At 41.3% G+C, this 19299-nt stretch overlaps 1 pseudogene; it reads right to left on the bottom strand.

Moving 5' to 3' along the window:
• Positions 1–219: 219 nt before the first annotated feature.
• On the bottom strand, positions 220–18502 carry LOC149244375 (laccase-5 pseudogene; annotated as a pseudogene).
• Between the last annotated feature and the right edge of the window lie 797 nt (positions 18503–19299).

Genomic DNA, 19299 nt, shown 5'->3' with positions numbered 1-19299 from the left:
CATATTTTGCCAGTAATAAAAGAGACTAATTTGATCTAAGGTCTTATCAATGCCGAAACGTCCGGCAAGACCTCCGTTGTGCTTCTCCTGAAGGATGTTCTCCCTCATCGAATAGTCAGGAATACATAGTTGTCCTCCTTTAAACAACAGTTTCTCCTGTAAGTTATAGTCCAGCCATGGAATATTGTTCCTCAACAAAGGATTCCTGCAGGCTTCATATTAAGCCTCCTTGAAATCCGCATCCGTCTGATACAAGTCTTTCAGGTGTTCAAAACCAAACACTTGTATCATGCTCTCCTGCAAGAGCAAAAATCTCCTACTCAATGCATCTGCTACCTTGTTGGCCTGTCCACTAATATGCTTCAAAACGAACGTGCAACTCTGCAAGTACTCAACCCACTTTGCATGCTTGTGGTTCAGCTTATGATGTTGCATAATGCACTGCAATGCAGAATTATCAGAAAACAAAAAAATTCATTACCGAGCAATTAGTGTCTCCAATGCTTCAATGCTTGGATGACAGCATAGAACTCCTTGTCGTAAGACGAGTACTTCTGCCTGCTTTCTTTCAACTTTTCACTGAAATAAGCAACTGATTTGTCTTCGTGGCTGAGTACGGCCCCAATGGCTGTACCACTAGCATCACAATGAACTTGGAACAGTTTGTTAAAATCAGGTAAGCTCAAAATCGGTCTTTTAGTGATCTTCTTCAAGATCTAGAAGCTTTTCTCTGCCACTTCAATCCAACAGAAAGGTTGACTTGCCTTTTTGATTGTGTCCAACATAGGTGCACAGATCTCACTATAATTCCTTATGAACTTACGATAGAAACTTTCCAACCCATGAAAAATATGAACCTCGAACAGCCTTTTTGGGGATGGCCAGCCAATAATAGTTGCAACTTTTCGTGGGTCCATTTTCAGCTCATTTTATGCAATCACAAAACCCAAATAAATCAATTCCCTCTAAAGAAAATAACATTTTTTCAAATTTATCAGCAACTTGTTTTGTTGTAACTTCTCCAGCACACTTCGAACGTGTCGAAAATGTTCTTCTCTGGTTTTACTGAAAATCAGTATATCATCAAGATATACAATCACGAACTTTCCAATGAATTCTTTCAACATCTCATTCATCAATCACATAAAAGTACTAGGGGCATTGCTTAACCCGAATGGCATCACCAACCACTCATATAGACCTTCATTGGTTTTGAAAGTTGTTTTCCATTCATCCCCTTCTCTAATTCTGATCTAGTGGTATCCACTCTTCAGATCGATTTTCGAGAAATACGCTACTCCATTTAAGCAGTCCATCATGTCATCCATTTGTGGCAATGGGAACCTATACCTGATGGTAATCTTATTGATGGCTCTCGAATCTGTGCACATTTTCCACTCTCCTCCTTTCTTGGGAGCTAAAACTGTTGGAACTGCACAGGGACTTAAACTCTCCCTTATCAACCCCTTATCCAGCAATTCCTGTACCTATTTCCTGATCTCCTCATTTTCCTTAGGACTCATTCGGTATGCTGCCTTGTTCAGTAAACTAGCTCCGGGTATAAAGTCTATGTGATGACTGATACTTCTCTTAGGAGGCAATTTATCCAACAAATCATCCACCACAATGTCGTTGAACTCCTGCAACATGTCCTGAATTTCTTCAGGCAAATCTGCAATTTCAGTGTGTAACAACACTGTTTTTGGCCTCCTCACAATAGCATATTTTATCTCGTTGTCTTCGATCTGTTTCAAAAATTCCTTTCCTCCCACCAGCAATGCTTTGACTCCACTAGTTTTTGATGTCTCCTCCTCCTTGATGGGTACAAGCGTGTGTTTAATCCCATCTTTGACAAACTTGTAATAGTTTGTCTTTCCATCATGCACTACCTTTCTATCATACTGCCATGGCCTTCCTAGAAGTATGTGACATACGTCCATAGGCATAATATCACAAATAACCTTGTCCTTGTATCTGCTAATATGGAACTCAACTTCACACTGTTCATCAACCAACAATTGATGGCCTTTCTGCAACCATGACACCTTATAGGGGGTGGGGTTCTTCAACCGTTTCAAACCCAACTTCTCCACCATCTCTGTGGAAATTAGATTATCTGTGCTCCCACTGTCGATAATCAACTTGCAGCATTTTCTGTGTGAATTACAGATTGTCCGAAATAATGCCTTTCTTTGGGTTTGGTCAGTTGTCTCCTTTGTTGGTTTCAGCAGTAATTTATTCAAAATTAAGGCCTCTCCTGTTTCCGGCACATTCTCTACCTCCTGGGGTGGTGCCTCTGCATCCTCTGGCTGTGCAACATATGCTCCTCTTGGGCCAGCCTGTTCTCCTTCAGGACACTCAAAGGATTTGTGCCCCCACTTGTGGCACTTGTAACATTGGTAGGCAGCTCCTCTGCCTTTGCCATTTCCCCTTCCTCTCCGATATGGCCTTCCTCCTCTAGTGTTGCCCTCTTTTTCTGATGTCCCTGAAGTCTTGGAACTGCTGCCCTCTTCACTATTTTTGGCAGCTATTCCTCTGCCAAAGGATTGTCCTTTCCCTCTGCCAATTCCTCGTCCTCTCCTGGCATTATGCTTTCTTGTGATCTTCTCTTCTGCCTTTAAGGCACTCTGGTATGCTTCTTCTATGTTCCTCGGAGAAAGAATACTTATCTCATCCAATATCTCCAGCCTTAGGCCATTCACAAACCTTGTTGACTTTTCCAGGGTGTCTTCCGTATAACGAGCTCTTAACTTGTCAGTTAGGTCTTCTCTAGGTTCAGGTCTTGGCATTCACAATTAGTTTGCTTGTTTTCAATACTGGGGTTTTGAACCCAGTCCCTTTGTCGAACATGCAATGTATTTTGTCTATCTTGCAACTGTAATGATTTAGATATTTGTATAAATTTGTCTGTATGATATTCGTAAGGAAATTACAATGTTTCAGTTGGAATGATACCTGGTGATTATTATAATGGATTTGTTCTTGTATGAAACCCTCTATCTACTCTGGTGATTTCTTTTGCCAAATGCTCAACATATTCTTGTAACTGTAGGTCTTTATCGTTACTGGATGTCTTGGTTTTTGACTGTAGCCTTGTTCGTAGATTTGATGTAGTCACTCCCACCTGCTCTCGGCTTCGTCAATTCTGTTGTTTCTTTGATGCCTATAAAAACAATTATTCTGCCAGTTCTTGCCACTATTTGTAAATGCATTCAATTTATCATGAAACGGAAAGAAAATATGTTCAGTTACGAATGGACTTAGATGATCTTGAAAAATATCTTGTATGATTTTATTCGCTTTTCTGCTATGTGTTAGCGCTCGAATTTGCCTTAGGCTGAATAAAGGCGAGGTTCAAGGCAACATCAAACCAAGCTCAGCCTCGTAGCTAGCCCTACGAGGACAGGAGAGGGCTCTCTCCGGGCCTATCTCGATAAAATGATCAATAGAGTCCGAGATGACTTAAAATGGGAATTGATTTAGGCTAGTAAAATGAATTTGAATGAGGGATATTTGATTTAATGACTAAGTTGCTGGGCTGCATGGGACAAGGACAGCATGAGCAGAGATTTAACCAAAGGCACAGGATATTTCATAAGGCGAGATAAGCATGAGGTTTTAGCAATCGAATTGAATTTAAATGGGGTGAAAAGACTGTTTAAGAAAGTTGAAAAGGGAATTAATGTATGAATCCTTTCCAGGCAGAAGAAAACACATAAAGAATGAACACTTCCTCAAGGCAGAGCAATGACTGAATTCTACATTTCTCACTTAAAAGTATTCAGTTGGATACGTTCATGAATGAAATGCAAAACATCACAGGATACATATGAAACAGAGAGAAAAACATATGCCAAAACTCATACCACAAGAATCTTATAAATCAGAGCTGCACCATTTAATTATTTCTATGTCAATCTGTACAGCCAAACACTGAGTTATTCCTCCACCATTTCCCAGAACATAATTTTCATACAATAAATAGACTCAGGAATGGGAAAACAGATCGATTTGAGAATAGGGTCTGTTTCACCTAAAATCATGAGAATAGGAAAGGTATGCTCTAAAAAGGGGCAGCGTTACATTTGTTTGTTGATGGCCAATTGAAAGATAGAATCTGGAGCGTAGACCCTTTGAATTGCAATTGCAGTTAAAAATATACCATCGGTCCTATCTTTTTGCTGCGGTGACTCTTCACCTTACACTGGCCCTTTGAATCAAAAACTAATTTTTCAATAAACGGTTTTCCACTAAAATTTCACCTTTAATGAACGCATCCAACTGCAATTTGCTAAGCTCAACACGTGTCTCCATTTTGCAGAAATTACTTTTATCACTGGTCTAAGAGAGTTGGTCTAATGAAAGCATAACAATGACCACCCAGCTGTTATAGACATTTTTGGGCACTGCAACCCCAAGCATAAAATGTCCATAAACCAAGGGCTCCTAAGTCCCTAAAAGTGTTGTTCTAACCCCTAAAGGAACAAGTTCAGCTGATTACAGCTTCTCCCAGAAGTTCTCCATGAAAAACTGCTCAGAACTGGTCAAAACAGGATCATTTCAACTGCTCCATAGGCAAAGTGTGTTGCATCTCACCTAAATACACTGTGTGGGTGCGTTGCATTTCAAAAATCCCTTCTATGGGGTGCGATGGGCGAGAAGTGACAAATGGCGGTGTCAATCCGCGAGGTGGAGAGGCATGGAATCTTCCAGAAACTTCTTCTGTGACACTTGGCTCTCTGAATTCGACCAAGGATGAGTAAGAGATCATCAATATCCAAGTGGAAGAAAGAACTATCAGAGGGAAGACACTAATCAAATCACAAGCTGACTCATCTCCCTTACAGATATCTATCTATGGATCCCTCATCCTAGAGATCCACAGGCTGGAATTTTGCATATTGTAAGGAATTGTTGTTGGTTTCTTGAGACAACATCATAGTGTTGGGTGATATAAGCTTTGTATGAGGTGAAGAAGGGCTTAATTGCTGAGAGGATGATGCTGGGTCAGAACAACTGGTTGTAACTCCCTTGGCTCTTTCTTGTTTATCAATAAAAGCTATTCAAGTTTTCCTCCATACTCTTGTGTCATTTATGTTTTATGCATTTGTATGGTCAATTTACATCTGATCCTAGATTGTTTATGATTATAGATCCATGTCCTTGTATAGTGTTGTGCTACTGTGATCCTACAAATACTCCGTGAAGCTGGGCGTACAAGGGAGCAAGTAGCGAAAGACTATCAAGAGAGAGAGGAATCGAACTAGGAGATTAGCGCAAGACAGAGGTTGGTCCTCTTTGTTATTCTCTCATCTATATTTCATAAAGGAAAAAAAAAGTAGCTTTACTTTGTTTGTTTTTAAGGTAGCTACCACACCTCAGTGGGATAAGAAGTTCTGTGTAGACACTTTTCCCTGTAACAAAATGGCGACTCCGCTGGGGACGAATTAGTTTGTTTGTTTATCTTCCTTGTTGTTTATTTTATAAACTTACAGACAGAGCCTGAAGTCGAGCCAGGTAGCTTTCGAACTGCATTTGCTATGCAAATGCAAAGTAGATAAATGCTGCTTCAGTCAATCTTTAGGATTTGTTTATAACTTAAACAACTTATTCACAAACTCTCTGATTGCCCTCGTGGTAGCTCTTAAAACCTCCTTAGATCTACCGCTGATTGTTGCATTACTGATTACCATTTGCTCGGCCAAAACCCATTAACTAAACTGCAAACTGTGACCCGGAACCCAAGCAAAGTCTCGTCTCTGGCCCAGCGCATGCACTGTTCTGTGAATCTCAAATTCAGCGCACTTCCCGAGTGTAGTAGGTGCACTGCATTTCAAATTCCCTGTGTTACAGGTGCACTGATTAGACTAGGCATTGTTCAGTTTTGGCTTCTGTGATTCATTATTTTCAGTTCTATTCATCAATTTTGCTGCCTGTAATCAGTATATCTCTGTTTGAAACCCCTTTTCCTTGCTGTTATTCTGCCTCCAATGTGCAAAGAACTGTAAATGTTTTTGTGTATTTGTTGAGTCATTTTCAGTTCTCCTTTGCAAAAAGTAACGTAATTGTACCGTCGTCCTTTGATTTGAAAGTGTCGCAAGTGTCGTTTTCAGTCATAGGAAAGAGTTTGGTTGTTATTGATGGTCGATTACCCTGTTGCTATTGTATTTGGTCTGAATTTGTAGTCTTTCTAGTGTCGAAAGCAAGTATTCATTTCCAAATCATAAAGTGTTGTGATTGTCTCCATTTTTTATTCTGAAAAGAAACTTGTTAGTAATTGTCACTTGAAAAATAATTCAGATTTGCGCATTAGCTTTATTTTTACCATTCACATACTAAGAAAGCCGAAAACAAATACATGCATGTGCATTTTCATTTAGACTGTTTGATTGGTTTGATTTAGGACAGTGCATTTAGTGTGTAATCTTTGCTCTTTGTGAAAGAATACTGTCTTTCTTTCCTTAGTAGCTAGGATTTTCATCGCACAAAGAAGATAAAAGACTGTTTATCATCTTAGATTGCACTTTAGGAATTGTACATCTACATCTCGCGGTGAACCTGAAAGGCAAATTTCTTAAGTGAGATCAACTATAAAATAAATTCAATGAATCTAACAACGCTTTGGAACCTGACGCACAACATCTAGAAGTCTAGGCTAGAGACGTATTCCAGCGTCGTAAAGCCTGGTACCTGTTGTTCTCACTGATGGTTGGGCGATTCCTCCACTTTGAGACGATAAGTGCCAGTACGGACTTGTGCTCCCACGTACCGTCGAGTATATTTTGGGAGACCACAATAGGCTTAATCCTTTATCCATAGGAAGCCGTGTCTGCCACCCTATCGATCGCAATGCACTGAACACAACATTCGGGAAGATTGACTGCCGTATCGTAAAAAGTATTCTGCAGTTTTGCGATTGGTTTGGTAATCCCTCTACCTAGATTTCCAAAGTAGTCCCTTTCGTTCCTTTTCAGACTCCTTAACGGAAAAGGTCCATCTGAGCACTTGTCACTTCAGGCTCATTAAAAATCGAAGGCGACTAGAGTCATCTTTTGTTTTTTCTCGACTCTTAAAAATTGAAAAAACAAGTTGTGTCAAAGCGTCTAAAATTCATCTAATTCGGAAACATACTTACCCTTTATTTTTAGTTGATCGAGTAATCCGCAATTGTGGAAGAAAGTCAATTGAAACCCCGTCGTTCGCAGAGGCTTACAAGTCAACCGTCTTTGTCTCCGGAATCGAAGCTATTACGGACAAAGCGAACTCGTTTAACCGGTTCCAAATCTCCTGGTAAAGTTAGAACAAGTGTTCCAACAACATCAGAGACTCTGGTTACTCCAAACATTTCTGGTATCCCTGCCTTTACAGAAGAAGTTCAGCAGCCACCGAAGAACAGTAGTATTGATCCTAGTCTGAGAATAAACACTTGTGTCACTGAACCAGTTCCATCTACAACCGGTTCGGAAAGTGTTGTTCCCTAAACATCTGTCGCTGCAGATTCCATACCTTCTTCGGCACCAGAAATATTCTACGGACCTGACGGTCTTCCCCTTCCACCTGGTCTGATTGCTATAGAAGAGATTGTGGAGGATCCTCCATCTAGTACTCCATCGCAATTTGGAGTCGAGATCACTCTGTATCCTTCTTCATCAGAAATTAGTCTACCGCCAGCGGAAGCTCCTGTAGAATCGCTAGGTAATCTTTTGGATAGACTAGAAATGTTTGAACAACTGTCAACATCTAGAACTGTGTCATCTGACACAGCGATGACAGAACTTCCTGCTATCACTCCAACAATGTTCACCGGTATACCATCTGTCCCAACTAGCTCTCAATCGCTAGAAGGAGCCCATTTAGGGGCTATTTCGACGGTATGGTCTGTTCCTGTTTGTTCATCCGGAATAATATCTGGGAACTCTTATGTTGAGTCTCAACAAATTGATCCATTTGGAGGTCAATTTGGGCAGTCCAATCCTCAAGGGAAAACCATTCCCTTAAGTATCGGATTACCGCCATATGGGGGGCAGTATACCCTTTCATTGTCCCCTCCAGGAGGACAGCCATACGGGAGTTCACAACAAAATTCGGGTTATGCTGGAATTACGTCAAGCGATTGGGTATCGATACTACCTCAACAACCAAGAGTTGTATATTCGATGCAACAATGTTTACCTATGTCAAGTATACCAACTACGCGAGCTATTGTGACGGTGTCGCAAGTTCAAGCGCTGCCTGTTGTATGCCAACCTCAGGTTTCTCAGGTTGTAATGCAACAGCCTCTTGACCCTGCAACTCAACCATAATCGCCGACTGGTGGGATGACACAGGTTCAAACGGGGACAATTACCCCTCATCTTGGTCAAACGGTTAGTATCGGGCAACAGCACATGGCTTCACAACCATGGATAGTGCAATACCAACAACCGCAGTTCCAACAAGTATACCAAGGTTCTGAGCAACAAATCTTTGCAAATAGTGGGCAACCATATATTCAAAACGGTCAAAATCAACCATTCTACAATGGTCATGCCCACCAACCTTACCAGAGTTACCAACATCAAATGCATTATGCTGGTATGCAAAGACCAACTGCTCAGGCAATCCCATCTTATCATAGGTATGCTTCACCTAACCTGAATCAACAGTTACCCTTCGTGGCGACTTTAGAGTTACCTGATTTAAATCGGTTAACAAACGATCCAATCGCTTACGCCCCTTGGTGGCCAGCGATTCCGCATAAATTTCCATTAGATATTCCTAAATTTAATGGAAATCTAGGTGAAGATCTGTTGAATCATGTGATGACCTTTCATCTGTGGTGTTCATCAAACACCCTAAACAATGATTCGATTAGGCTTCGCCTTTTTCAGAGGACGTTAACTGGTCCGGCAGCAAAATGGTATATCGAATTGCCCAGAGCTTCATTTGACAACTTCAGTACCCTAGCCACAACCTTTTTAACCCATTTTCAGTTACCGATAAGGTACGAAACGGGAACGGAACTTCTTACCAATTTCAAACAAACAACGGCCACTCACATATCTGATCATATACATGAGTGGCGACGTCGTCGTAGAATGGTAAAAATGTATGTTCCTGATCAGCTTTTAGCTGAATGGTTTATTAAGTCATTATTGCCTTCTATTACAGAAGATGTGGCAAAAGGGGGAGTCGTCACCGAAGAGCAAGTCATTGCTCGTGCGCAATATTTAGACTTGATTTATACTCAGTCTGGCACGCTCTACGATAAAATACCTGATGCTCCTAGATCGGAATTCTCAGTCCCTCCTCCTCCTAAATCAAACAATGACTCTCATGCCGGCGATGGCGTGATTGGCGCAACAGACACGAAATCGACAAAGGCTACATCTAAAAAGGCCTGTAAGATTTCCAATCAAAATGCAAAAGAGGAACTTCTTGCCTCAGAAGTAAATGCCGTATCGACAGATAAAGGCAAAGAAACCAAGCAACCAGGGGGCAAGAAGAAAGGCAAAGGGAAGAAGAAGAAACAGGAAGAATCATCACCTGAAAAATCTTCTGCGAACCCTTCTGGAAATAAGAAACCAAATCCTCCATGATTTATATGCGATGAGGATCATTGGACATCAAATTGTCCGTATAAAGCTGAGCTTAAAAAATTCTTCAAGAATACAAAGACCTCAACATTATTAACTGATCCGTTTCCGAATCCAGGAACAAATCTGGTTGATAGTGGAAATGCTTCCTCGTCTCAAGTGCTAATGTTGTCGGTTTCAAAACAGCAAAATGATGCTTTGATATCGACAAGGAACAAAGATTATGGGAATCCACAGCTGTCGAACAACAAGGAGAAAGATCAACCTAGTAGTTTGACAACAACTTCGAAAAAAGTTGTGCCGCCCATCATTCCTGAACTGACAATAAAACCGCCAAAGGGAGTAGTACACAAGTTGACATTTAATCCTCGTGCTAGAGTGGCACAACATTGTAATATAGTGGAAGATTTGGCCCAATCGCCATCCGCTATGTCAACTCTTGAGGTACTACAAAATTGCCCATCCCAAAAGCAAGATTTATCATCAGCCATCGGTGGGATAGACCCAAAGGATTCCAATCTTGTATCCTTTGATCATAAAGGATACGATCCTTAGTTACCAACTCAACTAGCTTTCCTCGTTCAAGTGAAAGCCCTCAACAAAACTGTTCATCGAACAATTATTGATGAGGGGACATCTACATGTATTATGTCGATGAGTTGCTGGAAAACTTTAGGATCTCCAACCTTGTCGCGATCTTCGACGATGTTAAAAGCATTTGATGGACAAACATATACCCCATATGGTATTCTAAGTAACTTGAAGGTTGAACTAGGAGGGAAAACAGTAGAAATAGATGTTGAGGTAATCGACGGAAATCTCGATTACAACATCCTACTGGGAAGACCATGGATATATGCTATGGCTGCTAGTGCGTCGACCTATTTTAGGAAGATTGCATTTCCCTTTCAAGGAGGGATTACAATCGTCGATCAACAAAACTTCCTCCCCAATTGTTCTCAAGTTACGGGAAGCATTCCAATGATCCATGGAAGCCCCCATTCGCTTCAAAATATCGGAGTAGGCCTACTAAAAGATCCTATATTAATGGGAACTTTCGCCTTTCCACCTCCAATCAATTTGGCGGAAGTAGCGTCGGTAGGAACCTGCAATATGATATCTTCAAAAAAGATCTCAGAAAACGATATTGACATGGATCATGCGCAAGTTTTGCCTCTAAGCCCAACAAAAATATTGTAGGAATCAATGTTCCTAGCATTGGAGGCAAACCCAAATCAACGCTCATCAAGCGTTTGGATAGATAGGTCTAAGGAATATGGCACCCCTTCAGATCCTTGGTCGAGAGTGCATGTCACCGACGAAGGAATTGTTCAATCAATGCTAATTGAAGGGGCACCATGGGATGATTACCACCATCGTTCCCTTCTTCCAGATTGTGAAGAAAATACTCCTGATGACCTTTATCATCCTTCAATTTTTGATTTTCTATCAAATAGTGAAAACACAGTGGATTCCGAGCGAAACTTTTCAAACATTGAAGAGACTATCGCCATAAATATCTCGACCAAAGCAGATGTTGTAGAGAATATTTATGTTGGCAAATGTTGTTCTCCTTCAGAACTGGAAATATATAACGCTCTTTTTCGCGAATTCAGAGATGTCTTTGCTTGGTCATATAATGAAATGCCAGGCATTGACTCGAGTATCATTGAACACGAAATCAAGATGTATCCAGATGTCAAACCAGTACGACAACGGCTACGGCAGGTGCACCCCATATGGCCACATTGTCGCTTCCGAGATTGACAATCGGCTTTCCAATATGGCTCTTCTCAACCTCTGTTTTTCAGAACACCGCAATTCTTGAACAATCGAGTCAGCAACTAGATGAATCCAGAGTTACCCACCAACCTTCTACTTCCTCCAATTCTTCCTCTCCTCCTTCCTCTTCGCTTGATGGGGTTGGTAAAGCCAAAAATCAAGTACCTGAGAAGAAGAAGGAAAAGAAGAAGAAAGAGAAAAAGAAGAAGGAGCCAAAAGCGAAAGGGGGCAACCAAGCATCGTCTAGCGAAAATCCACACACTGCACCGACTAGGCCTAAATCGCCGTGTGTCATTTGCAAAGGAGACCAATATCATAGAGATTGTCCTTGCATCCCTCAGATCTTAAGGGACTGGTCTCCCCGTTTGCACAACCCGGTGTCATCAACCTCTAATGATCATGTTGAAAACACACCGTCGACTAGTGAAAGTGAAGCCCCGGGACAAAAAGGAAAATATAGATTTCCTTGTAAACTGTGCGAAGGAGATCATGTCGTCCACCGTTGTCCCTTCTTAGATGAGGCTAAAATAGTTTTGGACGATCGTCCGTTTCACCGTTACGACTTCCTCCTGGATATAAAAAACTCTTTCCGAGTCTGTCACTAGTTGAAAATCCGGCTGACCCGCCCAGGTGGTCGACCGAAGCATCTATCATTGAAGACAAACCATCTGAACCCATACCAGACGAAAGTCAAAAGGTCGAGGCGGCAGTTGACCCGGTCTTGCCTTCAGAGGTTCCATCTTCAGATGATACAGTCACAAAAGAGAATAAGGATGACACCGTCCAAATTCTTTTCGTAAGCACAGACTCTGATGAACATGGGGGCAATTTACCCATTCCTTTATCGCAGGAAGGAAGTTCGTCAGAGTCATACCCAGCCGTCTATTCGGTCCCACCTCCAAGCAACCTAGTTGTTTCCTTCAATTGGAATCAACTAGGCAGACCCCGCTTACCAGCTAGTGTACCATTCAGAATTATTGCTCAAATATATAGAATGGTTATGGTTGGTACCATCGTAGATGAAGGGGCTTCTATGAGTATCCTTTCCTCGACTGCTTGGAAAGCGCTTGGTTCGCCATCGCTTTTGCCTGAGATGAGAAATCTAACAGGCTTTGACAAAGGAACCAGTCGATCGTTAGGGATCCTTCCCAATGTGCCCATAACATTGAGAGGGAAAACCATTCACATGAACGTAATGGTAGTTCAAGGACCCCTGGATTATAATCTACTCCTTGGACGAGACTATATTTATTGCATGGGAGCCATTGTCTCATCACTCTTTATAGTAATGTGTTTTCCGCACGAAGGAAGAATGGTCAAGCTCGTAGACCAGCTTTCATTTCCCAGATCACACAGAGCAAATAGTCATATGCCATCCCTGAATGGTCTTTTCACACAAGGAATGTCTCATCAATATCCAGTCCATCCACCTGATGAGTGCGAGTGATTCGGGGACATGACTGAAACCCAGGGGGCATGCACCCTGGTCTGCTTTGGCAGGAAAACTTCGGGTATAGGGTAGGTTTCCGCGAGAGATATATGACTGGATTGTACTCCCGTCCGTGATTGGAAGAGGGGGTTAGACTGGAATAAGATTCTCTTGTCAAAGTTATGTGAGTGGATTGTCTCACCTTTGTCTATTTTGGTAGACATCGCCGAAGAAGTGTTTTGTTTGCGCTGTGAATAGAGCAATCTTTGGTAACCTGAAAGAGGTAGACCTTTCCTGATAAAACAAATGTTTTGTCGCAGATTTGAAAGGTGACCTTGAAACTCTGTTTTATACCTGGGGGCATGCAAACCTTTTGGCGTGCAAGTGAAGAGCGATTATTTATTTTTTTAAAATTTGTAGGTCCTCTAACCCTTTAAACTTGTAGGATTGGTCGTTTCCTAACTTGCATAAAGAAAGGATGTGGGGCAAAACTCTAAAAATTGTCGTTTTTAAATGGGACATTCTTATTATACGACTGGATTAATCGAGCAGTTTTAGCACATAGTTCAAGATCATTAAAAAATAAATATAAGTCATGAGCAAATATTTCCCCCAGTGTTTAAGCTCAATAAAAAAAAATGAACCGATTTCCGGTAAATAACCATCGTGAATGTAGTACTTCAGCCTTTAAAGCCTTGGTCGTGTTCTCATCATCACCTCCACTCTGTATTGGCCGATCATTCACCTCCATTTGATTGTTTACCCCTTTTGAGGAACATCTGCGAAGAGTGATCCCACTAGCCATCCTTGTAACACTGCCGTGATTGGAAAATTCCAAACCTTACCTGGAATCAGCTGCTACCCAATTTTATCACTCGTTCCTCAAAAGACGAGTCTTCTTTAAGCTCTTTTCAACTGACTCGTAAAATATGAAAATATTGCCGAGCCATTGGCCTCTCCAGCTCGTTAAAGGGACCGGAAGTGCTATCCCTCTTTTAGATTTTAATATTTTTGGACCTGAGGGATTATTACACAAAAAGATCGAGCACTTGTTTTGTTCGGCTTGTTAAAAGTATCGAAAATTCATCCCTTCTGTATTGTTTTATACTTTTTGGGACTTAAGGGATTAGATGACGAAAAAGGAATTTTGGAGTTTCCTTTACGTCCTTTTTCAGACTCTCTAAAATTGAAAAGGACCGAGTTATCTTTGTCGTTAAACTCGTTAAAACTTAATAGTGACAAACTTGTCCATAGCAGACAAGAACGAGTTTCACTATCGCTAGGCTCATTAAAACATAGCGATGGGTTTTCCCGAAGGGAAAATTATAGAACAAGCATATGTTATCCTCCTCAAGCTTGACAAAAATAAAGAGGTACTGGTCAACAATGACTGGGGAAAAATTGGGAAGAAAACTTGAAGAAACTTTGTTGGTAGCAAGTCGCTCTTGAACATGACACTTTCATTCCGCATCCAAGTTGGGTTGGGTTGTTTCATTCACCGGTCACATCACCATGGTCCCATCACACCATAGACATTTGGGGTTAATGCTACCAATCCATCACGTCAGTGTTGCCGAAATGTTCAAGAGAAGTCATTCAGAGAATTCACCTGTGTCTCACCCGCTACAATATATTTACACTCCATTCTTTCATGACCGCCACCCTGAACCTTATGTCATCAGATCGTTTTCACCTCCATTAAAATCATTTGCTTCGTTCCGTGTCATTGATGTGGGATTCATTAAGGCCCTCCTATGACGGATCGCTTCTTGTCGACATCAGCTCATTATCCAAGAAGTCGATCTAGGAACACCCCGTTCAGTACTTTGAAGCTTGCATGCCTCAATGGCAAGTTTCTCACTTCGGGCGACAGGTTTACATCAATGGCCTTCGACCGAAAGATTTTGCGTGGTGTTCGATGCCAAGTCCTTTATTCACACCACGTGAATTGTACTGCAGTACCTTGAGGGTCATTATCATTATCGGTGATTCCTCTCGCGCCCGTTAATAGCTTACATCATTGGCTGGTAATCAGGCGATGTCTTTCCATGTTCGACTCCAGAACATCTCTCACATGGATAGACTTGTACTTCGAGTGAAGATCAAACAAGATTGAAGACCTCGGATCTAGTTTCATCCATCCGGGCTGCGATATATATTCAGGGAAATAAAGACATCAAATGTACATTATTGTTGCACAGATAATCATCCAATCAAAGGGATGATGACTCTACCAGAATCATCAGTCTACACTCAGACGATTGTCTGTCCTATGTACATGAAAATGAATTTATAAAGTTGAGCATGGGAATGCCTGCCTCAGCTAGATCATGAAAATATTACGAAGATAATGTATTGTATTGTATCTTATTACAGGTCTCCTCCCAGCTTGAAAGAACTTCGGATCCTCATAATAAAGCATTTCACCCAACATCAAAAGATTAACGACCTCATGCTTTAGGGGGAAACTGTTATAGACATTTTTGGGCACTGCAACCCCAAGCATAAAATGTCCATAAACCAAGGGCTCCTAAGTCCCTAAAAGTGTTGTTCTAACCCCTAAAGGAACAAGGTCAGCTGATTACAGCTTCTCCCAGAAGTTCTCCATGAAAAACTGCTCAGAACTAGTCAAAACAAGATCATTTCAGCTGCTCCATAGGCAAAGTGCATTGCATCTCACCTAAATACACTGTGTGGGTGCATTGCACTTCAAAAATCCCTTCTATGGGGTGCGATGGGCGAGAAGTGACAAATGGTGGTGTCAATCCGCGAGGTGGAGAGGCTTGGAATCTTCCAGAAACTTCTCCTGTGACACTTGCCTCTCTGAATTCGACCAAGGATGTGTAAGAGATCATCAATCTCCAAGTGGAAGAAAGAACTATCAGAGGGAAGACACTAATCAAATCACAAGCTGTCTCATCTCCCTTACAGATATCTATATATGGATCCCTCATCCCAGAGATCCACAGGCTGGAATTTTGCATATTGTAAGGAATTGCTATTGGTTTCTTGAGACAACATCATAGTGTTGGGTGATCTAAGCTTTGTATGAGGTGAAGAAGGACTTACTTGCTGAGAGGATGATGCTGGGTCAGAACAACTGGTTGTAACTCCCTTGGCTCTTTCTTGTTTATCAATAAAAGCTATTCAAGTTTTCCTCCATACTCTTGTGTCATTTATGTTTTATGCATTTGTATGGTCAATTTACATCTGATCCTAGATTGTTTATGATTATAGATCCATGTCCTTGTATAGTGTTGTGCTATTGTGATCCTACAGATACTCCGTGAAGCTGGGCGTACAAGGGAGCAAGTAGCGAAAGACTATCAAGAGAGAGAGGAATCGAACTAGGAGATTAGCGCAAGACAGAGGTTGGTCCCCTTTGTTCTTCTCTCATCTATATTTCATAAAGGAAAAACGAAAGTAGCTTTACTTTGTTTGTTTCTAAGGTAGCTACCACACCTTAGTGGGATAAGCAGTTCTGTGTAGACACTTTTCCCTGTAACACCAGCACACCTCCGCATGCCAAGGAAAAAACCCATCAAAGTCCATAGCATCGACCACCATCACTAGTTGTCTTCATCATTTCTTCTGACTTAGCCCTTCTTGTGATTACAGATCTGTTAGACCATTGTGCCTTCAAAGCGATAGATTGTCCATGCTGGTGTTTGATTCTTGGTGAACATCCACTTGTTCGACATCCCATTTTTTTTTTTTCCTAGCGACAACTATCTTTACCAGAAAATCTCTGCAACTCATTAGCTTTGTGACTGTCTTGGTCGCTTGCTTCAAAATCCTTTTTTTTTTCTCACCTTCACTATCGCACTTGAAAAACCATTTGATCAATTATAAGATGGTATTTTCATGTAATTCACATGAGAAATCTCCTATTAATTGGGCAGCACTTGATTCATCATTGACCCATTGATATGCGTAGGTACATCAAGAACTTTCAATATAGGTAACATATTTTAACACCCCCTTCGAATTAATCAAACAAACCAATACCACTTAATCTGTTCATATCTATTTGGAGATGGATTAACCATTTTTGGACCAAGTCAATCGAGCAATTGATTTGACGATTCATTTGCACCATTAACATGACCGTTAATCATAAGCAAGTCTTTCTACTATGTTGAGAATCACTATTAACGACCATATTAATACGATGAATGCTCAGAGAAATAGAATCACTATTAACGACCATATCAATACGATGAATGCTCAGACAAACAACTGATGATGATTTTCACTTTTTCCTTGGATATTGTTTATCTCTATCAGTAGAGGTATCACCAGGGCTCTGAAGTGGTGTCTCAGGCATTGTATTTTCATGCATTATCACGTTCTTTGCAGGTGTAAGGCAATCTTCAAATGTTTCCATGATCTGATGCGGATGTATCAATAATCATATCTCCAACATCATTTCCTTTTTGGCCAAAATGTTTATTCATTGCATCATATAGTTCCTTGGTATAATTAGTTGGTAGTCTCTTGTCCATCTGTTCTTTTGGTGTCATGTTCCAGTAGCTGACATGACCTGGTGGAATATTTCTTTCATAATGTCTAATCTTCTTATAGTCAGGTAGAATATGTTTCCATCTGCTCCATTCTCCACAAGAAATGCCATTGTCAGACCTACAATCGAATGGCTGTCTAGATGGCAATGCATCAACCAAATTCCTGGATTGTTCGCTATGAATCTTATTGCTGCCCATCCGCCTGTAGGAACTGCAATGGTGTTTCGCATCTGAGGGTCAACGAGGTTGAAGTCAAGTGGATCAATTTCAGGATTATAATTACCGAATCCCTGCCCTATAACATAAAAATCGAACCCATGAATGTGGATCGGATGGCTCTCAATTGTAACAAGACCTGTAGCCTGAAGCACTACTTGCACAGTGCTATTGAATTTGAGAACCTTTACTCGAGTGCCCAACTGCGTTTCTAAGAGACTGGCTGGCAGATTTTGGGAAGTGTAATTGAATGGCAGTGGAGGATTATCTGGAAAATCTTTGGTGAAAACTCCACTGATGTTATGGAACAGAGCTTGCAGCATGGCAAAATTCTGTGGCAAAATGAATGAAAAATTGTTCATGCTTCCCACCAATCTTTGGCCATTGGGTCCTGCATAGGAATTGCTTGGGCAGCTATGGAGTCCTAATCCAATTGTAATGAGCATCTCCTCGTTGACTGTTTGAGGAACCGAGGCCTTCAGGCTCCTCAGCTTTGTGATAAATTTGAAAGCAGTTGGGGTATCGTTAAATGCAGGGAGAAGAGGCATGACAGGGAGGGAATTTGAATTGGAAGAAGTGGTATCTTCGTCATGGGACTTGTAATCCAGTGTTGCTGTCGTGGTGGAATTGTTGAATGGAATTCCTGGTGCGCTGTTGTAGACTCGAGCAGCCATGTAGTATTTTCCAGATGATTTTTTGGCCTTGAGGAGCACATCGGTGGTCTGACTAGGTGATATGAGGACTGTTTTGGTTTTGTAGGGTTTCGTGTAAGAGGCGTCCACGGCCACAACGGTCATCTTGTGTTTTGCAATGGTGAAGAATAGTTGGCGATTGAGGCCAGCATTGACCATTCTCAGAAGATATGTCTTTCCACTCTCAACCGAAACTCTGAAGGTATCTTCTTTTGAGCATGAGAACAAGTCTCCCGGCTGGCTATTAATGGTGAAAGCGTCAGATTCGTTTGCTGCTATTGCCATTCTGTTTGAATACCCAGAATGAAGGAACCTGTATCAGAAGAATCCTGATAGAAAAACACATTCTTTGGATGTCTTTCAACTTTAGATTCGAACACTGGATAGATCATCTGGGTCCAATTCATATGTGGACCGCTTTATGAACTGAAGAATGTATGATAGCGCTGTCGAAAAGATGATTTGAATTGAAAAATCACCAAACAGTGATGAATGCAGGGTGAAAGGCTCAACGCGCCGCGTGCACACAAAAATGCACTGACAAATGATGCCCAGTGCGCCGCGCGCACTCTATGCGCCGCGCGCTCTTTGTATGTGCCGCGCGTTGACTGTCAGCACAATTCCGGCCTCAAAACAAAAAATTTGTCCTTTAACCCTTCAATTAGATCTTTTTGGATGCAAATGGCCCTTCAATCAATGAAAATATCTTGATGACTTTGATTTTGGCAAATTCACTTTGTAAAGTTGTAGAGTCTTGGCACTTTGACAACTTGGACACAAACTCTGATTTCTCGTTTCCTCTAACTTTTGGCCTTGAAATGATGACTTTTTCTTGATTGATTTCCTGCAGGTGTTGGAGCTGCTGAAACCGTGAAGACTTATTTCGATCCTCTCTACGTGCCTTTGGCATTATTGAACATTCTGCAAACCATTCAATCAATCCTGTCATATTTTTCACTCGGTCGAGTCTTGCCATAGAAAATATAATGGGTTTTTTATGGTCATTCAAGGCACACATATGTTCAGCTGTCTGCTCAGGATTAAACAAGAGTTCCTCAATTGAATCATGTAAAGCAGTAAGG

Source organism: Pinus tabuliformis, chromosome 8 (genome assembly GCF_031772625.1).
Source record: "Pinus tabuliformis cultivar Carrire ecotype Pingquan chromosome 8, CPIR1, whole genome shotgun sequence".
Taxonomy (NCBI): Eukaryota; Viridiplantae; Streptophyta; class Pinopsida; order Pinales; family Pinaceae; genus Pinus; species Pinus tabuliformis.
Note: the sequence above shows the minus strand (reverse complement) of the source record. Positions and strands in the feature narration are given on the sequence as shown.